Raw genomic sequence first — 23,531 nt, 5'->3', positions numbered from 1 at the left:
CTTCTCAGTATAAGAACCATTAGAGAACAGATGAAAGTCAATTTGCGTGACAGTATCCCCTTCCCCATCAGTCATGTGAGACATAGCATAAGGATCATATGTTTTGTACCTCTGATATACTTAAATAAGTAGATGCGTTCACTGTCAGTATTAGATACCATAAAACAAAACATGATTCAAATAATCAACTCCAACCTAAAAACGATGCCAACATGTGATGACTCTAGGACTCATTTCACTCTATGGGCCTAATTCACAGAGATTTTTCCAATGGGGTTTTGCTATTATAAAATGCTTCAGTGAATTAGCCCCTACATGTGTTAAGTCTAACCACCAAGCATTATCACCAAAGTAACATCCAGATATATAAATTAATTATTTTCTTCTGTCGTACTTAGTAACTACCATTCACAGCATTCTGACATTTGTAGCTTAAAGGGAGAAGGATATCTGTAAATATGACAGAAATTGGAAAAAGGGGCCCTACACTTCTGGATAATTGTCCTCTTGATTCCTAAGTCTATAATAAGTTCTCACATAACCAGCACAATTAAACATTTCCACCAACCATTTGTCAATCTCTGGAATAAAAGTTGTTTTCCATAATTGGAGGATATGGGTCTTAGAAACTGTTAATGCTACTGCAATCAACGTGATTGCATAGTTATCTGTGATATTTAAGCTGTAAACATAATGAAAAAGCAACACACTATAATCTTTGGGTAGTATAATGCCAACACATCTTGTGATCATAACAGTGACCTGTAGGGTATTTTGTGTAGATGTGGGGCCTAGCGGTATTTTCTTACCACCATGAATAAAAGTAATTTAGCAACAATCACCCCTTGCATTCAGATTGGGTTTGGTATTATAGTGGTATCGTGGCTATGCATTATTTCAGTACACAGATACATTTAGTTGGTATGCATTTCGTTGTGGTATAGTGATGAGCATAATTTCTTTGTTTTATTTGTGGCCCCAACATACAAAAACCCTTTCTTTTGTTTAGACTGTTCTTTTGATCGCTAGAGGCCTCAAGCTTCTACATTATTCAAGAACACCACATTTTCATATGGAGTGCCACATATGGCTGTTATCACTGATTTATCTACACCAGTGAGCTATGCTTCCATAAAGTATTCACAATAACATGTGGTATAATCATTTATTTATTTACATTAGTGAAACTATTTCCAGAGGCCTCTTTCTCTGCTGACTCATGTACGTCCAACAGACTATCAGATTGTGTTCCACTCAGAAGTCACACACACATACACTGAGTGGAACCACACACACAGCTATTTATAATTACTCATAACATAACTTTTTCCACCTGGGATGCTTGACATATATTACCTAATAACCTCCCCTTTTATCAGGTGATATGTGCTAACTGTACCAGAGAAAAACAGAAGCAAATAGAAGCCTTTACACGGATTGTGATTTACATCAATTTAATTTCAAAATTATACATTACCAATTTTGCGAGGCAGTCTTTTCTAGAATAAACACAAGAGAAGCAATTGCAAAATACATGGCATTTCATTAGATTCTTCGCAACAATAAAAAGAACAGTGCATCAGTTGACTTGCATTTCTGAATAGCAACATTAAAACATAGCTATCGCTACGCTGCCTGACTGAAATAGCTTTCATTCACACCGCATTCTCGCTTTGTGTAAGATAATTACCAGCAAAATTGTAGCAGATCAGCACGCGAACTCTCTGGACAGGTCGCCTTGTTTAAATGGCTTGGGACTTCCCTTTGTAACACCCGGCGAGGACATGCTGTTCCAATCTGCACTCTTTGGTCCTCAAACCAGTGCCAATTGACTGGAATCTCCAGCCTATGAAAGTCAGCAGTACACTGGAACAACACCCCTCAATCAGGCCGCCCCACAGCAACTCCCCTCAGGCTTCTCACCCAAGCTGTGTAAAAATGTCCACTGCCTTTCTCTCTCCCCGAGATTCTTCAGGAAACCTCTGTTACAGCCCCTAGGGTGACGTGCACCCAATAAAATTCTATCATGTCATACCCTCCTTCTTTAAACAATGGCTTGGCTTATACAGTTTAGAAACTGTATCTACTCATTTCCTGGCATGCAGATTTTGCATCCAGCTAACACAGTGAACAGAGAAGAAAAAAAAATGAATCCAAGTGCACGTTTAAAGTGACTTTCAGAGCCTGTCTTTTCCACCTCATTTTGCACTGGAGAACACATTATGATGTTATTTGATTAGAATCATGTTAGTACTGTTAATTATATTAGTTCATTAATCCTCTAATGTGTCTCCTGCAACAGAGGCATTTCAGGTGAGAGAGAAGAAAAAATAAATTTGTTTTTAAATGTGATAAACATTGCTGTGTTTTTGACTGAGTAGCCTGTCTTCATTTACATGTCCATGTCACATTGGCAACACATGGCTTGCTGTACCACGCAATACATCAATCCCATGCAATGGTGCTGCACTCCAAAAACACGCTATATATTGATCCCATGTAGTGGGGCTGCACTCCAAAAACACACTAAATAATCCTACATATCCCCTCCTTTTTTCTGAGAGTTTTGGCAGCGTTCCAAGCCACAATTGGAAGAAATCCAACTTGCCCCCTCTCTTCTTTTAAAATGTAGCAATCCAACAAAATGAATATTCACATGTGAAAAATGAAAAATTGAAAAATCACTGTTCAATCATCATAATATCAAAATTCATCTCTGAGTCCATCAGTTCTTATAAAATAATTTACATTTCTCTTCCCAATGGAAGTGTCCATAGTCCAGTGTTTTAATTTTATACTTGAAGTTAATCACAAAACAATAAAATAAAACAAATAGTTAAAATAAATAATTAACATCACAGATTAAAATAATTAATTAAAATAATAAATACGTGGAACTCCATACTCCGGGACACTTGTCTGCCTCTGACATGTCCCGACCGGCGATGTCACATCATTTGGTTCATTCGGGTGCTCTTCCATCTTGGCACTCTTGGATCCTTTTTCCATAGAAGTAATCTTTTCTTTGGCATTCCGGTTATTTTGTCTTCACCTCCACCCGGAGGCCGGCATCATTTGATCTTCTTCCAGGGGACTCCAAGATTCCATCGCCTCCCGTGTCCTCTGGTCCTGTGTCCTCCAAGTACACATATGTTAATATTCTAAATCAAATAGAAAAGAAACAAATTAAGTATATAGCACAATACTAACTTCACCATTTTGCCAAAAATAAACGTGCTTTGCAAAACATTTCGTCCCTTTTCTCTCGCCTTCTGAAATTAAACATAGGTTAAAGAGAAAACAAACATACATAAAACAGCATTCAATATATAATACATTTTCATTTTGCACACCAACTTCATAAATTTCAGCTTCCATTTTTTTATATATATATTTACATATATTACAGTGTTTATGTGCCATTTTCACAATCAACCATCTTTATTTAACTTCTCTGCCACTACTATTGACTAGACCCATTCACTTTACCTTTTTATGTTCAAGGGACTTTATCTGCTTCTACACGCTCAAGTTGTTTAATCTCATGTTTAGGGTGACATGGTTTAATTTTATTCACGTGAACAAACTGTTCTGTTGCTGTTTCACCTTCAGTCTTCAAAATTTTATAGACCACAGGAGAGACCTTATCTATAATTCGAAATGGTCCCTGCCAGGCTGCTAGAAATTTGGAATTTTTCTGTTTACCTTTTCCAAAATGAAATTTATACACCTGATCGCCCACACAATATTCCTTTACTGACGTCTTTTTATCATAATATGACTTTGCACTGTCAGCAGCTCTTTCTAAATTGTTCTGTACAAAAGCAAATGCATATTGTAAATGCTTCCTCAGTTCATCAATGTATTCATGAACTGTGGATGCGCTCACAAGTGTTTGCTCATGTGTCCTGTATAGCAGGTGTTGTGGTAACACAATTTTCCTACCTGTTAAAACTTCATGAGGGCTAATACCTGTTGCTTTGGCAGGAGTTGATCTGATTGCCATCAGAACCAAAGGTAAGCGTAAATCCCAGCTGTAACTTGCTTCTGCCACAAATTTCTTTAAAATGTCCACAACAGACCTATTGCTGCATTCAATTCCACCTGAAGAAGCCGCCCGATATGCGATATGTAGCTTTCTCTTCACACCCAGTATTTGCCATACTTTACTCATTAGAGCACTTGTAATGACTTCCTCTGTCTGATTCTATTCTTTGTGGCAACCCAAACCTTGAAAACACATGGTGCACCAGCAATGTGGCTGCTGTGTGCGCACTACAATCTGGTGCAGGAATACACTCAATCCACTGCGACATCAAACATAGCACACTTAAAATATACCGGTTCCCCCTGCTCGACCTCTTTACAGGCCCTACATAGTCTATTTGCAAATCTGACCATGGAAGAGTTAGGCCTCTTTTCATTAATGGAGCTCTATGCATTTGTGAAGCAGGTTTAAATTGGGCACATACTGGACATCCTCTAGTATATAATTCTACATCTTGGGACATATGTGGCCAATAAGCATAATCTTTTAGTATTTCCATTGTTTTCTGTGAGCCTCTGTGGCCTGCAGTTATAGCATCATGCGCATGGTGTAGCATTAACCCTCTGAATGAAAGGGGTACCACCCACTGTATTTGTCCTGTTATGGACTCTCTAATCATGAGTCCATCTTGTAGTCGTATTTGCTTTTTATTCTTTAATAGCACCCTCAATTCTTCTTTTCCCATACAATCATTTTCTGTTAAAGGGTTTTGTTCAGGATCTATCAAATGATTATAATAGATTCCCAAAATTCGATCATTCTTTTGTGCCTCAATCAGATCTTGGTCTGGTGTATCATAACTCCACTGTACCACTGGTTGATCTGTCTCCTTTGGTGCTTTAGAATGTGTTACTGCATCAATTTGTATTTCACCCAGTAAATGTTCAATAGGTAGCAATTCTCCCATCACAGCCCCACTTTTAGCCAGGTGATCTGCCTTATCATTTCCCTCCTTATCCTCTCCTGGAGTTTTCAAATGCCCATGAATTTTCCTCCAGTATATTGTTAAATCATTATCTGACACCAATTTGTCTATGGCTTGTATCATTTTTCCATGTTTAAGTGGCTTTTTATTGTATGTAATCATGCCTCTCGCTTTCCAGCCAGGTAAATATTCCACAAAGCTATTTCGTGCGTAATCATGATCAGTCACCAGGACAATTTCACTGAATTTATTATCAACTGCAGTAGCAATTGCTTTATAAATGGCTGCCAATTCCACTACCTAACTGCTCCTAGAACCAATTCTCATCCCTATACTCGGGATACCTTCACACTTCAACCAGACATTCCCTATTCCTGACACTAATTGTTTATCATTGTCATTTTTAATGTGAAAGGCACAACCATCAACATATACAGTTGGCAAGTCTTTGCATGTTTTTTCATCAAAAGCTTTGTGTGGTGATTGTTCAAAGTCCTACCAATTAGGTTCCACTTCTATTTAATTTGATACTGGTTCAGCTGCACAGTCATGTAAATCTGCTAAACCTTGAGCAATTGGGAGATCTAATGTGGTGAACACTTTTGAACCATGTACCTGAGCTAATCAATGATCAACGAATGCCAGTGGCCATCTGGATACTGGCACTCTTTTATTTAACTATCTCAAATCTGCAGACATTCGCCATTGACCGTTTGGTTTTAACACACCTAAAATAGGTGTATTGGATGTGCTATGAATGGGCCTGATGATTCCCCGCGACTCCAAATGTGTAATAATATCTGCCAATGATTCTAAACATGCTAGCAGTAGTCTATACTGGGGTTCAAATACTGGGCTTCTGCTACACCCTTCCGGAAGTGTGGCCACATGTAAATTATTTAGCCCGCAATCATAAGCATCTTTTGCAAATACATCTTTAAACTCCATAAATATCTTCCTCAATTCATTCCTATCCTCCTCGTTGTCACATGCATCCGCTAACAAAATCTGCTCCTCTACCATTTTGGAGAATTCTGGAAAATGTTCCGGCATAGGAATCTCGGCGCTTTCCTCTAATTGCGTGGCTGTGTCTCTTTGTAAAGCTGCCACATTTAAATGTTTTGGCATATCAGCTTCCACTTCAATGGGCTGATTTTCTATTTTATTTTCATTTAAGTTAAATGTTATGCAATCCTCTTGATGACAGCACACTGTCTCGCTTGAATCATAAGGGTACACAGAATGAATTCTAAATATCCCTTTGGGCTGAGAGTCCAGGTATTCTGGCAATTCACCCTGGCATCTACATACTTTTCAGGTATATTTCCAATCACCATGTTATTTAGATCTGCTGTGTAATGTGATTTTTGAATGGCCATACCTACTGGGGAGTTTTCCTCTAAATGAATATTCTGATAACCTTTATTTTTCACCATCATTTTTACAGACCCTTCACCCACATCTACCAATGGAATGTATTCATAATCAAGGCCTTGCTGTTTTATGGATTCATTCAGACATACAAATGCATCAGAATCTTTCATCTGCTGTCCATTTTTGCATTTCAGTGTTATTGCAAACTGCTTTGTGAATGCAGGGATAACAGTATCTTTCCTCATTTGTAATTCAGTAGCATAAGGGACCAGCTGTGCGCAATGATAAGCCCTTCTTTTGTCTTCAAATTCAGGTGCCGGCCCACCTATACGTGACCATATCTTTTGATTAAGGAAATCTAGCACCATACACATTCCGTGCATGATGTCATTGCCCATGTAAAAGTCATTTTGCGTTCCTCACACTATCCAAACATTATGGTAAATTGTTTTTTGTCCAATGGTAATTTTCAGCATGCATCTACCTGCAATTCGGTTTTCAAAGTCTGGACCGTCCAAACCAGAGACATACTGGTTTTTAATCCTAAATTTCGGGATCTCCTCCCTTTCCATTATTTTTTGCAACAATTTCTCAATAATGAAGCTCCTTTCCTGTTCAAGTGCTAAAGTGGCTTTTATTGTTTTAGAATAGTCATTTATCCCAACATGAACCCATGGTTGTGCATCTTCCATGTGTATCTCAGCAAGAGTGGTAATGTGTTTTTCTGAACCTGCTCTAGGAGCAGTATTCTGTTTGCATGTCTTCTCTTTTAAATAAAAACGTAAGGTGTGCTCATCTATGGCAGTTTGCCATTCTTTCCTTGGGTCCAAGTATATTTGTACAGGTCATTTTTTATTTTCGCTCTGCATCTTGTCTTGACACATTAATATAACAGTGACGCTAGGTATGCAACTATTCTGGAGATACACCTCCACTGCATAATTTGTTTTTGCAACGGTGTGAAATTCATTTATATTGCTGTTTTTGATTTTAGTTTTTTGGGACTCAATGGTTTTTTTGTTAAGGACCACAGTACTCCATTCACCCCATCTATGAGTGGAGATAATTTTTTAAGGCAATCTGTTCCCATTAGAAATGGAATATCACAAATGGATGTGACCAATACCTCCTGTTTCATTCTGTGTTTATCTATCTTTATGTCAACCTCGGTGGCGCCTATAATAGGCACCTCCTCCCCGTTAAAATTACGCACTGGACCTTGATTCTCCTTTACTGTGATCTGATTCTGCGGGGATCTCCCTTCATTGATACTCTTTACTAATTCTTTAGACATAATTGTGGCCTGTGCGCCAGTGTCAATCATTGCAAATGTATGGCATTTTTCTTCCACAATGATGGGAGCATAATACCTGTCTTCAACTTCCTCTAACACACATAGGAAATGCAAATTCTTACTGATTTCAGGGCTCACCTTTCTCAGGCCTTTTTCACTTTTGGCTAAGCACATCGGTAAATGGAAAGACATTTTTCCCTCCTTTTTGCTCATTCCTGTGTGAGAGACTTTATTCATTTCCCCATGTTCAGAGGTTTTTTGGAGTGTGGCCACCGTTCGACCATCCATCCAGGTATCATCAGAGGTCACACTACAACCCTCCAACTGAACATGGCAATTTGTCATTGTCTAATTCTGTGCATTTGTGATTATTCAGTATGGTACCAGCCCTTTTAACCTCTTCAAAAATATGTGGTTCAAAGAATTCTTCAGGTGATTGACCTGTACCCTCCTTTTGAGCATTTATTTTTCCTGCCTGTGTTTGGTCATTGTTTGGATTGCCCAGGGAGGAGCTATAGCATCGCCACTTGCTCCCGGTTCACTAGTATTCCCCATGCATGAGTCATTTTTCTTAAGCCTGTCTCTTTGTTCTTTTGGGTTTTCAGGTTTTCCTATTTCATGTGTACATATCGCCAATGTTTGATTTAGTTCTAGGTTAAACCGTACCTCTCTTTTAGAAGTATTTGCATTTTCTGTTACATGTTCATGTACTGGTATTTTCACTTTTAAATCATTAGGCATCTCAGAGTCATTATGCAAAATTACATCAGAGCAAACTGTCTTTTCGGCGCTGCAGGTATCATAAGTACTTAGTCACTTTTCAGAAAACCCACGATCATTGCCATGGCCATCTGCCCCCTCCTGTCATGATCTCTGCTTCCAAAAGGTCAGGGTTTTCCCAACTCCCTTGGAAGCAGATCCATAACCCAGGTTCCGAGTGCCAACCAGTCCCAATTGGGACCTTTTGGACCCAGTCCTGGCGCCAGTGGCACCAGGCTCATAAATATGCCCAGTCCCAGCGCTGGAAGCGCCGGGCTCATAATGCTTGGGTGGACTTACCTGCAGCAGACCATGCTGCTTACTTGCCTGCCAGTTGAGCCTCTGATCCTCCTCTGTTTGGAACTACTTTTCCTGTTGGGTGGGGCAGGAGCCACTCCCTAGATTCAGAACACTGGAACTCTTCTGGAAAGCAGGAACTCTTTTCTTACCTAGGCCTGGCTGTGGAAGGAGACACCTAAGCACTACAGGAGGCTATTTAAACCACACCCGATGGATGAATCTTGCTTTGCGTTATTCTGCATCCTCTGCAGCAGAACGCTCATCGTGTCTTCTGCATCTGATCCTGGGCCTAAGGAAAAAGGCTTACCATCCTGAATCCAGTCTTCAGCAACACCTATAAAGACAAGAAAGAACAGGTTAGCATTACGGTCTTCAGTGACAGCTCTTCACTTACCTGGTCCATCGGCTGTCACCAACGCCTCGCGCTGCATTCCGGCATCTGAAAGACAAAGGCTTACCTACTCTTCGTGCGCTCCGGAGGTCTTCACACTGCATTCCGGCATCTGAAAGACAAAACCTTACCAACTCTTTGCACGCTCCGGAGGCCTTCGGCGCTGCATCCCGCATCTGAAAGACAAAACAAGGTGCGTTTAAAGACATTGGGGAACTTTAATACTCACGTGCCATTACTCCTTTCCACATCTAACCCAGTGGGTATTCCGGCACCCTGCAGCCGCTCCGAACTTGTACCTGCAAAATAAAAAGACAGTTTGAGTGCATCGTGAAGCAGGCAACAAGCGCTTACTTACGTGCTTCCAGGCGCTTCTATTCATCACACGGGCTCCATCTTCAACTCACTTCAGCCCGTCATCCGCCATCGCCGGAACCCTGCAAAACAAGAGACATCATTACTAAAGACTTTAAAGACATTAGAATTACTCGAAACTTACCGTTCGTGCAGTAAACGAGGGACAGCAGTCCTCTGAAGTCAAGAGTCCTGCTCCCCTTATCCAGTGAAGAAACTGGTTACAGCACCCTGCCCCGAGGCAGATGGAGAGCACAGCGTTCACTTACCTAAGGTGAGAGCGTTAACCTTTGGGGTTCTACAGGAGAAGAGAAAGGGAAGAAGAGAGAGACATTCAATAACCCAGTTCCTTAATCCCATATTTTCTATCTGCAGACATCTTACCCTTCGAGTCAGACATACAGTGCACAGAGGTCCAGCCCAAAGAGCCAGCCGTGTGTTACACATCACCTTTGAAGATACGGTATACGCCCAGTCAAGACCGGCGCCTCTACGGGAATCAGGTGATCGTTACAGAACGCAAAGCCTACCACAAAACTCCCGTCCAGGCGCTATGGAAACCTCGGATACCGACCAGCTAGCCCAGTTACTTGGGGAACTAAGGGCAGAAGTGCATGCAGCCTGTCAGGAAACGAACGCTCTAAGAAGGGAACTGATTATTTCCAAGGAGCGAACAGATGATCTTGCTAGACAATTGCTACAGTCACAAGCCGGACAGACCCCGTTACCCGCATCTGGGGGAAATCTTCCTTCTACATCCTCTATGAATCCAGTGCAGATCAACCTACCTGGGAATGTACCTCTGGCTCCGCCCGAACGATTTTCTGGTGACCCAAAGAGGTTTGCAGTATTTATCAATCAGTGCCGGTTGCATTTCTTATGCCGGCCAGCAGCCTTTCCAACTGATCAAGCGAAAGTAGCTTTCGTGCTTTCGTACCTTGGTGGCAATGCGGCAGACTGGTCGATCCCTCTAGTAAATCAAGATGATCCGGTCCTCCATGATTTCAAGCTTTCCAGGATTTGAAGACTAAATTTATCTCTGCACCAATCTTAAAACACCCTCGCCCCGAACTCCCCTACATCGTGGAAACTGATGCTTCAAGCCTTGCTATGGGGGCAGTTCTATCACAAAAGGACCCGGTAACCAATCAGTTGCATCCCGTGGCATTTTGGTCCCGCAAATTCTCGCCTCCTGAAATCAATTACACGATTACTGACAAGGAACTTCTGGCTATCAAGTCTGCCTTTAAGGCTTGGCGGCATTATCTGCTGGGGGCCCGACACACCGTTACTGTGATTACGGATCACCGAAACCTGCAATATTTGAAAACCGAAAAAGCCCAATCCTCTAGACAACTCCGTTGGGCATTATTCTTTGCCGAGTTTGACTTCATAATTACCTATCGACCTGGTACAAAGAACGGTAAAGCTGATGCCCTTTCTCGGATGGGAGTGGAAGAACACTTGATCAACCCTAAACCTGTACCAATCATTCCCGAACAAAGAATTCTGGGTGTAATCGCCACAGAATCCATAGAGGAAGTTAAGGATAAAGCCAGGCAACTTGTAACTCCAGCAGACATACAGAATTGGCATCTGCAGGGAAAGGACTTTGCAGTAAAGGACAACTTATTGTTTTTCCAAGAACGATTATACCTACCCAGCACAGATTTACAGAAAAAAGTAATCTCTTGTTATCACGATTCTTTAATAGAAGGACATCCCGGTATGGCCAAGACCTCAGAAAAGATCAAGCGCTACTTCTGGTGGCCGTCTTGGAAAAAAGATATCAGAGACTTTATAATGTCCTGTGGAGTATGCGCCCAAAACAAGAGTCAAAAGGAAAGACCAGCAGGCCTCTTACGCCCTATTGACATCCCACCTCGCCCTTGGCATACGCTTTCTATGGACTTCATCACCGATCTACCTCCATGCTCCGGATACAATACGATTCTAGTAATCGTGGACTTATTCTCCAAGATGGCGCATTTCATTCGCTGAAAAGGCTTGCCAACAGCAGCAACTGTGGCCCAAAAATTTCTCGAAAACATCGTCCGACTGCACGGTTTTCCTTCGGTTCTAATTTCGGATCGAGGTAGTCAATTTATTTCTCATTTTTGGCGAAGTTGCTGTCGGTCGGCTCAAATTGATGTGAGACTATCGACCAGTCACCACCCTCAGACCGATGGACAAACCGAGAGGACCAATCAAACTCTGGAACAGTATTTACGCTGCATGCTGCAACAAACTGAAAAAACTTGGAAAGACATCCTTTGGATAGCCGAATATGCCTACAATAACTCTGTCCATTCGGGAACTGGGAAAACCCCGTTTTTTCTTTTGTACGGCAGTCACCCTCGAACCTCGGAGTTGGATCCCCTCCAAGATCTTGAAACACCAGCAGTAGACTACCTGCATTCTACAATCACCCAAGCCTTTAAGGAAGCTGTTTCTCACCTTCAAAGGGCTAAAGAACAATACAAGAAAGGAGCAGATCAACATCGGAAGGAAGCCCCTCAATATCAAGTAGGGGATCAAGTCTGGTTATCCACCAAATATCTACCTCTAAAAGGGCCACGCACATTCAACCCAAGATACCTTGGTCCCTATTCCATCACTACCATAGTAAACCCAGTAGCGGTCAAGTTGGACTTGCCCCCGCACATGAAGATACATCCGGTCTTCCACGTCTCTCTATTAAAACCCGTGCAACCTCAAACCCGACTAACTAAATCTCCAAAACCTATCCTAGTTGATGGAGAACTCGAGTTTTAAGTCAAAAGCATTCTGGACTCCAAGATCTCCAAATCTAAACTATTTTACCTAATTGACTGGAAAGGCTACGGCCCCCAAGAGAGATCCTGGGAACCTGCTGAATATGTCCACGCTCCTCGCCTAATCAAAAGATTTCACCGAACATTTCCTGACAAGCCAAAACCCCCGGAGAAGCCCGGTTTGGGAGGGGCCTTGAGGGGGGGTACTGTCATGATCTCTGCTTCCAAAAGGTCAGTGTTTTCCCAACTCCCTTGGAAGCAGATCCATAACCCAGGTTCCGAGTGCCAACCAGTCCCAATTGGGACCTTTTGGACCCAGTCCTGGCGCCAGTGGCACCAGGCTCATAAATATGCCCAGTCCCAGCGCTGGAAGCGCCGGGCTCATAATGCTTGGGTGGACTTACCTGCAGCAGACCATGCTGCTCACTTGCCTGCCAGTTGAGCCTCTGATCCTCCTCTGTTTGGAACTACTTTTCCTGTTGGGTGGGGCAGGAGCCACTCCCTAGATTCAGAACACTGGAACTCTTCTGGAAAGCAGGAACTCTTTTCTTACCTAGGCCTGGCTGTGGAAGGAGACACCTAAGCACTACAGGAGGCTATTTAAACCACACCCGATGGATGAATCTTGCTTTGCGTTATTCTGCATCCTCTGCAGCAGAACGCTCATCGTGTCTTCTGCATCTGATCCTGGGCCTAAGGAAAAAGGCTTACCATCCTGAATCCAGTCTTCAGCAACACCTATAAAGACAAGAAAGAACAGGTTAGCATTACGGTCTTCAGTGACAGCTCTTCACTTACCTGGTCCATCGGCTGTCACCAACGCCTCGCGCTGCATTCCGGCATCTGAAAGACAAAGGCTTACCTACTCTTCGTGCGCTCCGGAGGTCTTCACACTGCATTCCGGCATCTGAAAGACAAAACCTTACCAACTCTTCGCACGCTCCGGAGGCCTTCGGCGTTGCATCCCGCATCTGAAAGACAAAACAAGGTGCGTTTAAAGACATTGGGGAACTTTAATACTCACGTGCCATTACTCCTTTCCACATCTAACCCAGTGGGTATTCCGGCACCCTGCAGCCGCTCCGAACTTGTACCTGCAAAATAAAAAGACAGTTTGAGCGCATCGTGAAGCAGGCAACAAGCGCTTACTTACATGCTTCCAGGCACTTCTATTCATCACACGGGCTCCATCTTCAACTCACTTCAGCCCGTCATCCGCCATCGCCGGAACCCTGCAAAACAAGAGACATCATTACTAAAGACTTTAAAGACATTAGAATTACTCGAAACTTACCGTTCGTGCAGTAAACGACGGACAGCAGTCCTCTGAAGTCAAGAGGCCTGCTCCCTTTATCCAGTGAAGAAACTGGTTACAGCACCCTGCCCCGAGGCAGATGGAGAGCACAGCGTTCACTTACCTAAGGTGAGAGCCTTAACCTTTGGGGTTCTACAGGAGAAGAGAAAGGGAAGAAGAGAGAGACATTCAATAACCCAGTTCCTTAATCCCATATTTTCTATCTGCAGACATCTTACCCTTCGAGTCAGACATACAGTGCACAGAGGTCCAGCCCAAAGAGCCAGCCGTGTGTTACACATCACCTTTGAAGATACGGTATACGCCCAGTCAAGACCGGCGCCTCTACGGGAATCAGGTGAGCGTTACACCTCCTTTGATAACTGTTTTTGTGTTGTGCAGAGTTTTCCTATTTGCTCAGCCAACATTTTCACTTGGGCCTCGAGGCACTGGAATCTTTCCATCTCTCTAGAATCCTCTCTCTGTGGCCTAGATCGATATTGGTTGTTTTCTCCCTGATTGGATCTATTCTGATACCTCTCAGGAGAATGATTTCTATTGGGATGGTTCCTGAACTCTTGATTCATTTGCGGAGGGGAGCGGGGTGCACCCATCCATAGGTTGTAGTCCCCTGGTGGGGAATCATTGTACAGACGTGAAGTGTAGTTCCTGTTCTGTCTCATGTCTTGTCTCTCAGGTTGTGGGTACTGGCCCCTATGTTGATTCCCATTATCAGCAAATCGATCCACATATCAGGGTCTATCCTGATTACCATATATCATGGTATTGGGATCAAATCTGATTTGTGTCCCCAATGTCTGATAAGGACCATCATTTCTTTGATCCTGATTTTGTCTCTGGTTATTGTTCATACCTGACATATCAGGTTGATAGCCTGCCCGGGGCCTATCTCCTAAGTACCTGAGGCTTATGTAACTCTCCCTATTACTAGGATCATGTAATTGGAACATTGGTGCAATGTGTGATGACCTTTGTTGATTACCCCTCTGTTCAGGTGCCAAAAATATTTTTACTTGGACTTTGAGCAGACTCAAGGGACATTTTGGCTGACCTGATTTCCATCACTGTTGCTGAGGGTTCTTTAGATTTAGGTCTACTATCTCTCATTTTATCACTTTCTCTACCCTGACAATAGAGTACCTCATATAGTTTTGTACTTTGGTGTACAATCCATTCCAGGGACTTGTCACGGTCAAATTCACGGACCAATTGGGATATGATGTCTTTCTGCAGCCCATAGAAGTAGGCAGTTTTAAACTCATTGGAATTGGGTCAAAAGATACATCAAAGCGAGCAAATGCTCTTTTTAAGTCTTGTAAAAACTGGCGAGGGGATGTATTAGGCCCAGCAGTGATTGTGTAAGCGACTTTCTTTGCCTCCTGCAATGACTGCAAAGGAGAAAAATGACACCTGATCTCTTTTTCGAACTCCGCCCATGTCATATTCTGCTGTTCATTCAATCCTCTTATAATACTGGCCGTCGGGGCATCTAAAGTTAAATGAAAATATTCCTTAGGTATCTGGAGTGCTTTAAAAATGTCATGAACTGCTTCTAAGTGATCCTCAATGCAGCATTCCCCTCCTTTTTTAAATGGTTTGATCAGGGCTTTAATGGATTTCATTATCTTTATGGGGCTACTTGTTGCAATGCATGGAATTGCACTACTTGGAGACTCAACCCTGGTTCCAGGTGTATGGGATTGGTGGTGGCCCCCAATGGGAGTATCAAATCCCCCAAGGGCGCTGCAACCAAGTTCAGTCAGCGGCCCAGTCACTGGGGCGCTAGCCCTTTGGGTAGGAATAGAATTCACCTCAACTCCATTGAATGTGGTACCATGCCGCCTCTCCTGGGATATGGGAATGCACATTTGCTGTTCTAAGTCCTTACACTTTTTAAGGAGCCTGTTTGCTTTGTTTTGCAAATAGTTGTTTTCATCACTCATTTCATTAATTACCTCCTGCATGTTGCACATTTGCATTTGGCACTCATTAAATTCTTTATTCCTCTTGTCTCTTTCTTGAAGCATTTTAACCATTTCTTGTTCCGCATTTTGGAGGTCACTTTCTTTCTCATAATGTTCTTTTTGTAAAATTTGCATCTCTGACACAACCTCATCTTTATCTTGTCTAATGTGGTCCACCAATGCTTTTAAATGTACCAATTCTTGTTCACTGTCCTCAAATCGTTTCTTGCTTTTGGACAATTGAACATCAAAATCTCTGCATTTTAACAGCATGTCTTTTGGCATACATCCAATTCTGCTCTTAACATTTCCTGATTTTTACTTTCCCCAACTAAGTCAGTCTTTCACCTGTTAATTAGCTGGGTGTCATTTTCTTGCATTCGCAGGGACCTATTCAAAATAAACCAGATTTTGGCACATAGCCGTATCAAACAGTCTTTCTCTGCATTTTTATCGGCTGCATTTAATAACCTTAGAAGGCAGACCTGAATTATGTTGCCTTCTGCAAAAATATTGTCTAGTTTTTCTTTCTGCACCTCACCCTGAATGCGGTCATGCCATTCTGAGGTACTGTTTGATGACCACGTCCAATGTGCGAATAACTTTGCCTCTAAATATTGCACTAGGTCTGAGAATGAGCTTTCCCTTTGTTCCCTTTAATGTACAGATGACGGTGTGAGACACACTTGCCACTCCCAGTAGGTGCTCTATGAACACTTTCCCGCCCTGCAACGCACCATAAATATGTAGGGTATTTTGTGTAGATTTGGGGCCTAGCGGTATTTTCTTACCACCAAGAATAAAAGTAATGTAGCAACAATCACCCCTTGCATTCAGATTGGGTTTAGTATTATAGTGGTATCGTGGCTATGCATTATTTCAGTACACAGATGCATTTAGTTATGATATGATATGATATGATATGGCATTTGTAACGCGCCTATACACAAGTGTTTCAAGGCGCGAAAATGCATTTCGTTGTGGTATAGTGATGAGCATAATTTCTTTGGTTTTTTTGTGGCCCCAACATACAAAACCCCTTTCTTTTGTTTAGACTGTTCTTGTGATCTCTAGAGGCCTCACGCTTCTTCATTATTCAAGAACACCACATTTTCATATGGAGTGCCAAATATGGCTGTTATCACTGATTTATCTACACCAGTGAGCTATGCTTCCATAAAGTATTCACAATAACATGTGGTATAATCACTAATTTATTTACATTAGTGAAAGTATTTCCAGAGGCCTCTTTCTCTGCTGACTCATGTACGTCCAACAGACTATCAGATTGTGTTCCACTCAGAAGTCACACACACATACAATGAGTTGAACCACGCACACAGCTATTTATAATTACTCATAACATAACTTTTTCCAAATGGGATGCTTGACATATATTACCTAATAACCTCCCCTTTTATCAGGTGATATGGGCTAACTGTACCAGAGGGAAACAGAAGCAAATAGAAACCTTTACACGGATTGTGATTTACATCAATTTCATTTCAAAATCATACATTACCAGTTTTGCGAGGCAGTCTTTTCTAGAATAAACACAAGAGAAGCAATTGCAAAATACATGGCATTTCATTAGATTCTTTGCAACAATAAAAAGAACAGTGCATCAGTTGACTTGCATTTCTGAATAGCAACATTAAAATGTAGCTATCGCTACGCTTCCTGACTGAAATAGCTTTCATTCACACACCGCATTCTCGCTTTGTGTAAGATAATTACCAGCAAGATTGTTGCAGATCAGCACGCAAACTCTCTGGACAGGTCGCCTTCTTTAAATGGCTCGGGACTTCCCTTTGTAACACCCGGCGAGGACAGGCAGTTCCAATATGCCCTCATTGGTCCTCAAACCAGTGCCAATTGACTGGGATCTGCAGCCTGTGAAAGTCAGCAGTACACTGGAACGACGCCCCTCAATCAGGCAGCCCCACAGCAACTCCCCTCAGGCTTCTCACACAAGCTGTGTAAAAATTACCACTGCCTTTCTCTCTCCCCGAGATTCTTCAGGAAACCTCTGTTACAGCCCCTAGGATGACGTGCCCTAATAAAATTCTATCATGTCACACCCTCCATCTTTAAACAATGGCTTGGCTTATACAGTTTGGAAACTGTATCTACTCATTTCCTGGCATGCAGATTTTGCATCCAGCTAACACAGTGAACAGAGAAGAAAATAAAATGAATCGAAGTGCACGTTTAAAATGACTTTCAGAGCCTGTCTTTTCCACCTCATTTTGCACTGGAGAACACATTATGATGTTATTTGATTAGAATCATATTAGTTCATTAATCCTCTCATGTATCTCCTGCAACAGAGGCATTTCAGGTGAGAGAGAAGAAAATAAGAATCGTTTTTAAATGTGATAAACATTGCTGTGTTTTTGACTGAGTAGCCTGTCTTCATTTACATGTCCATGTCACATTGGCAACACATGGCTTGCTATACCACATTATAGTAATACATTAATCCCATGCAATGGTGCTGCACTCCAAAAACACGCTGTATATTGATCCCCTGTAGTGGTGCTGCACTCCAAAAACACGCTAAATAATCCTACAGACCTCTTCCCCAAAACCAGTTAATTTAGCATACTATAGGGATTAGGCCTCTATTTATTGTTTATTTCTTCATCATGTATCATTTTTAAACAGTCAGACATTTTAAGAGTGTTGCCAGTGTCCAGCGGGAGTTGTGTAAAACTTTGAATTGCACACAATATATTCTGGCTTCTAAATTGTTTTTCCATGTTTGTAATAAATACCAGCAACATGGATCTTTGAATTAACAGTGTAAGATTGTTTCACATATTTCTCGAAAGGAGTTGTGTAGTGATACTGAAGGCATATTAACAGTCACTAGAGCATATATGTAAGCAATGGCGTTCTTGCGGATATATTCAGTAGTTGGTATCTCCAAAGAGAGGAATTGTTAACTTCTGCATAACTCTTCTTTGCTACAGTTAATATCAATGTTTCACCTGTTCTTTTCTGAATAATTTAAATCGTGTATGTATCTCATGAAAATAGGTGATGTCATGGTGGTCTTCTATGATGTATGGAATAAGTTCAATTCCACATCTAATCTATTGGTTCCATCTTGGGGTTTTATCTTCTCTTCATAAACCATCATGTTCCCATATTTGATCCTTCTCTATGTACGTAGGAATATATGCTCTTCATTTTGTGTACCTTTTTGCATTCCTTCATATTGGTTTTTGCAATAGAATGCAGTATTTCAACTGATGCCATTGAAAAGAATCAGTTTCTATCATACGTTTCTTTCATAAGAGTTCCTTCATTTTCAATCAATAGGGGTGTTGGTAAAGTAGGCTGGTTTCAAAGTGTTACATGATTAAGTTGATGTCATGATTAATATGATGCCAAAAAGTATTATTTCATGTCTGCAAGCCGAAGTCCAAGTTATTCCTGTTTCATGTAGAATTGTGTGATGGATAGGTTCACATGTATTACTCCTCATACAAAGTTTGTTATTGTATCTTTAGTAAATGAGGAGCACCACACCACCATAGAAATAAGAGGAAGCATACCAAAAGCATCATTCACTTTGGTGCTATCATCATTTTAACACATTCTATTTTCCACTGCAGGGATATATTCAGTGAAGACCATTAGAACAAAGGTTGTTTATTCATTTTCCTATGGCATCTCGGCCTCTGTGAAGACTAATTGCTAAATTGTCTATATTTTTAGGAACCCATTTTAAGTTAAATTCTTCAGGATCCTTGCCGGAGGGTGACATCTCAAGGTCTTCTCATTTATCCCAATCAATTGTATGAACCAAAAAAGGACAAATAATGTGTTATGGTCCCTTATCTGTCAAATGGATGTCTTTGGGTTTTGTATGGTGAGCGTAATATCATCTGGCTTTTGTATGGTGAGCGTAATATCATCTGGCGAAAGCATTAATGTTACTTCACCAGCTCGGATTTAGATCCCCGAAATGCACAGGTCTTCCCTAGCTAGTGTTGCTAGTGGTTCTATCACCATTAAAGGAGAGAAAGTGGAGAATCTTGCATGGTTCCACCTTTTCTATAAAAACGGTTTGAAATAAAGCCATTATTATCTAATCTGGTGGAAGGTTCTGTACACAATATCTGAGCCATTAACACAAATGTCCTACCCAAACCAACCCTGTTCTTTATGTCCAAAAGGTGTGTCCATTCAGTTCTTTCAGATGCTATTTCTGCATCTAACGATAAGGTAAATTAGCGACCTATGTATTTCTTTCTTGCCAGACAAAATATAGAAGGAATTTAATATTATTTCTTTTGAATTTCTTCAGTACAAATCCAGATTGGGATTCATGTATAATTGTTGTCCACTGATGAACATCTTAGGCAATATCTTCATATCTGAGTTCTCAAAGATATGGGTGTGTAGTTGGAGCATATTCTTTACTCGCTGTAGTTTAGCTATTATTGTGATGATTGTTTAATTAAATTCCGGCAGTACTGATTCTGTATCTGTCATATCTTGAAATTAACTTTGGAGAAAGGGAGAGATGGTTGTCCTACAAATTTTATAGTTTCCAGTTCCTCTGCTGACTCATTGAATTTGGGGTGGTTAATTGATCTAAGAAACAAGACAGTTTACCCATTGTATGTGGTGTATTTTCAGAGTAACATAATTGCTCAATATTGGGGCTGATTCATGGAATTATTTGTGCTGAAAAAAGGGGATTTGTGTGCCATTCTGCCCGCAAATCACCATTTGTTAAACCGGGATTTGCAGGCAGAATGGCGCACAAATCTCTGTTTTTCGGCGAAAATAATTCCATGAATTAGCCCCATTGTATATTGGATGTGGTGTACTCTAGTCTTGATGACACTGTTCCCTCACAACATGGTTTACCTTTGCATACCATTAGTCCTAACCTTTATCATTTGTCATGGTCAAGGCCTATCTTTTGATTCATTATACTGACAGTAGACAGTAACTAACTAGTCTGATATACGAAGATATGATGATTTTGGAAACTGTTCTGTCTCATGTATGTTGCATTCTTTGGTGGGCTATTGCAAAGGCATCATTGTACTACCCAAACACCTTCTTTGCATAGGGGCCTTTTTATTTAGAGCATAGTGATAAATACCATCCATCATGGTAAATGCTCATTCATTAAAGACTAGCGTTTGTGTGTAAGAATATCGTGGTTGTAAATGGACAGTATTTTTAAATACAAACTACAATGAAGCTTTGCATTTGATTCCACCCTTATATACAAACACTATTTAAATCTTGCAAATCTTTTACTTGCACCCATGAACTGCTGTACCAGTCATGCAATGGATTATGCCATAAGTGATGTCATATGTGATCTGATCATTGATGTCATTTGTGGTGTAAGTGTGCTTAGGGGCTGTTTAATGGGGACCTCATAATTAAGGTGGAGTAGTTTCCAATACAAACGAGATAATGGCTGGAAGCATTAGAATTAATCGTAACCACTGGCAATGCTCTGGACAACCCTCCAGAGCATTGCACCTGCCAAGCTATTACCGAAAAGTGAAAGACCATATGCAAATCAGTGTTGGTTCCACCACAAAAGGGGCAGTCCATCCCTAGCTGCTTGGTCACATCCCTTCTGAACGAGACCACAAGTAACCCCAAGTAATGTTTGAGCTTCACTGATCATCCTCAGCGAGGTGCAGCTTAGGGCAGCTTAGGGCAGGTAAGATTTCTATAATTTGTTAACTGTCACTTAATCACTTTACCAATTTCCAATTTCATGCGCCACCAAATTATAAATTGGAGGACATTGTAAACAAAATACTGCCCTAACTCTCTGGATATTTCTCTTCTAATTTACTTCCAAAAATGCAGGATTTACTGTTGGCAGAATTACCAGAGGATTTACAATGGAAAAAATAACTGCCACTGGTTATTTCATCCACGTATGAGGATCAACACTGTCATCTTGTTACTCATAATCAGGTAGATTTACCACGATTTTTTGTGACAGAAACATACATATCATTGGTGGTATTCCCACAGGAAATATTGCCAAACATGTCATTAGGCCACAGGTTTCCTCGATCCTTACACAACAGCTCCTCAAAAGAGAAAAATACACCTGACAGAGAAATCATTGAATCCCTTTGCTCTGACATTATAGCAGTTAATTAGGACTTGGATTATGCTCTGCTCTGACATTCTAGCAAAAAGATAAAACATTCAGAAACGGAAGTAGCTGCTAATTGCTTCAGTCATAAACAACACACATAAAACACTAATTTCCTACAGATTGTAAAAATAGCAGATAAAGTCACATATCATTGACAGGTAACCATGATTTATATATTTATATGTTTTTTTAGATTTTGTGCTGAAACCATAATATTCCTCCAGCAGCATTTTCTTTGCCGAATTTGCATGGCTTTTAAGAGTAAAAATAAACATAATGTCTCATCAACTAAAAATGGTTTACTGAATTGCAAAGATTTGAAGGTGTCTCGTAATTCTACTGCACTAAACCTCACTTACTAAAAAGTCCTATTTGTATGCATGTAACTTAATCCTGATGTCCCTTGAACAATGTTTTTTTACTGAATTATAATGGGTTTGCACTAATATACCTCTGTAATTTCAACACCATCAAAATAAAGGAAAGGAATCCTAAAGAAAATGTCCTTCTGATTTTTTTACGCAAAGTTTACACTCAAAGTTCAACTGGTCTACTGCAAGCAAATGTACATTTTGCATTTTTTTTCTCACTAAAACCACATTCATGAGATTACAAGATTGTTTCATACTACTGCTACATAAAAACTCCTGTGCAAGTGTTCAAACGTATCAAAATGTGCCCAATGGGAATGTCAGGTATTCCGGGTGGGTTTGACACACCAGTGGGATTCCTGTTAGATTTCCCAAGGTTTGAACCCTACACTGGCTCTCAGGTTGGGGTTCAAGGCCTGCTGCCTAATTGAAAGGCCTGAGACTCGAGAGAGGAGATTGACCAGCAGATCAGAAGCCATCAGAAAAAAAGTTTTTGCACCTTCCTTCTTTGTGGGCTGCACTGTCATGTTAGGAGTAGGCAGGGCAGGCCATCAACCCTGTGGTTTTGGAGGAGTATTGAAGTGCTTTTGGTGAGTTTGGGAGTGTTTAGGAATGTGTTTTAACAGTTTCTTATTTGTTAGTGGCATACTTGGTATTTCCTGACCCTTGTTTTATTCCATGTTGTCTCTTTGTCTGTTTTCTTTAAGCACCCTGTCTAATCTTCCCTTTTTACCGACAGTGCATTTTAATAGAACTTAGCAAAAATATGTAGGTTCCTCTAAAACTTTCTCCTGGTGCCTTTTTGTAATTTCAAAAATGTAAAAAAAAAAAAAGAAAAAACTCCTAACACATTTCTTTTCTTGTATTTTTAGAGAAGCCTTTTTATGTGAACCTGACTAGTTCTTCTCTGCTGTGCTTAGTCACTTTCCCTACTGTTTAACAGATTTCAAGGTAAATTTGTTGGTGAGATAAGGAGGGGCTATATGGTTCAAGGCTTTTTATGTGAGACAGATGGTTTTTAGGTCGATTTTTTGTTAAATGGAGAGCCATTTGCGCGATTTTCTAGTGGTAGAGATGTTTAATGCTGCTCGTAGCACGTTACTTTGGAGTACCTGTAGTTTATTAACTATGGATTGGTTTGCACCTAGGTATAGACTGTTACAGTAGTCCAGTTTGGACTGTATAAGAGCCCTGGCCAGTGTGAGGCAGCTATTAGCTGTCAAGAAAGGTCTGGAGGCCCTGATCAGCTTACCTGTGTAGGCAGTGGCTGAGGCAGTCATGTTAATTTGTTTGGAAAGGTTAGTGTTAGCATCAAGATAAAAGCCAAGGGTTTTCACACTTTTAACAATGGTAATAGTATTTCCATTGATGATGATGCTCTTATAGTTGGGGCTGAGTTTCAACTGGTTATTGGGTGAACCAACAAGGAGAAATTCAGTTTTCTCATCATTAAGGCAGAGGCCGAATGTGGCCATCCATTCCTGAATGATGGTGAAGATTTC

Source organism: Ambystoma mexicanum, chromosome 1q (assembly GCF_040938575.1).
Source record: "Ambystoma mexicanum isolate Mex_15411 chromosome 1q, UKY_AmexF1_1, whole genome shotgun sequence".
Lineage (NCBI taxonomy): Eukaryota > Metazoa > Chordata > Amphibia > Caudata > Ambystomatidae > Ambystoma > Ambystoma mexicanum.
The sequence above is the reverse complement of the archived record's forward strand: the minus strand, read 5'-3'. Positions refer to the sequence as shown.